Source organism: Phaseolus vulgaris, chromosome 5 (genome assembly GCF_051622355.1).
Source record: "Phaseolus vulgaris cultivar YP4 chromosome 5, ASM5162235v1, whole genome shotgun sequence".
NCBI lineage: Eukaryota > Viridiplantae > Streptophyta > Magnoliopsida > Fabales > Fabaceae > Phaseolus > Phaseolus vulgaris.
In genome coordinates, this window is record NC_143502.1 from 5,806,085 (window position 1) to 5,807,398 (window position 1,314).

Sequence of the window (1,314 nt, forward strand, 5' to 3'; positions counted from 1 at the left end):
CTTTAATGTAGTTGTGGAACACTTCATGCATCTATTGTTGACTCGTTTGTTTTTCAATCATCTAACACTTTAAGCATATTTATCTATTAATGTTTTGAGGTTATATATGTCTAATACACTTTAGACTATGTTTGTTCTTGATATTATTTCATACTTAACAAATTTATTAGATAAACCAAATCTTATTATTTTTTATTATTTTATTGGTATTTTGGGTATATGCTTAGATAAACTGTGTTTAGCCTTATATAGATGTTGATGTCTTGATATCTTTGTTTTCAAGAATTATCTTTACTTATTGTTCCTCATATTTCGTATATAGCCCTCAAAATGTTCTTAGAAGAATCGAAGTCAAGTTTACAAGAACATATTATCACCTATATAGATACGTCTGTCTTCTTTGAATGAGTTGTCTCAACTTTAAAATAACATCATTTTCTTTAAATGAAATGTTCTCAACTTTGAAATAACATCTTTATATATGCTTCAAATGTTGGATTGGTAAAAATATCATATAAAAAAAATCAAACACTAAAATCATAAAAAATAAAAAAATATTGGTCAAGTAATAATTGCTTTAAAACTACCGATGCATACTTTGAAATCTCCCGATATTTATACTATTTTAATACATATAAAAAACAATCTAACACTAAAGCAATAAAAAATATTTGTAAAAAGTAATAATTACTTTAAAATTGCCGATGCATACTTTGAAATCTCTCAATATTTATACTATTTTAATACATCTTTAACATGTGATTAAGGTATACTTTGTAACATGAGACTTTATCAAAGTCTAATACATCTTAATCGACCGAAATGTATATGAATTACCAAAAAATAATAGTTTCCTTTAATCTATGACATGACATCTCAATAATATTAAGAGACTTAGACAAACTCCTAATCCTTTAACTTTTACCTTTATCAAAATCGTCATACTTTTTTCTGAGATCCTATGTTCTTAAAATAAGAGTAGAGAGCAATTAATGGTGAAGGTTCTTTCATTTTCAAGATTTTTTTTTAACTTGGGGTTGTGTTTGAATGGACAATTTAAATTTGATTCTAAATTTAAATTAAATAATTATTTTTAAAAAAGCTTTATTTAGATAAATCAATATATGTTTCTTAAATGTCATACGCAAAAAATTATTATGCATGTATATATATTTAAAAAAATTAAACTTTAATATTAAGCCCTAAGACTTAAAAATTATGTGTATGTATATCCATATTTTGAATATGTTGACTTTTAACGGATTCGACACTAGAGGACTAGTTAAATATGACAACCGTTCATTCAAAAAACCG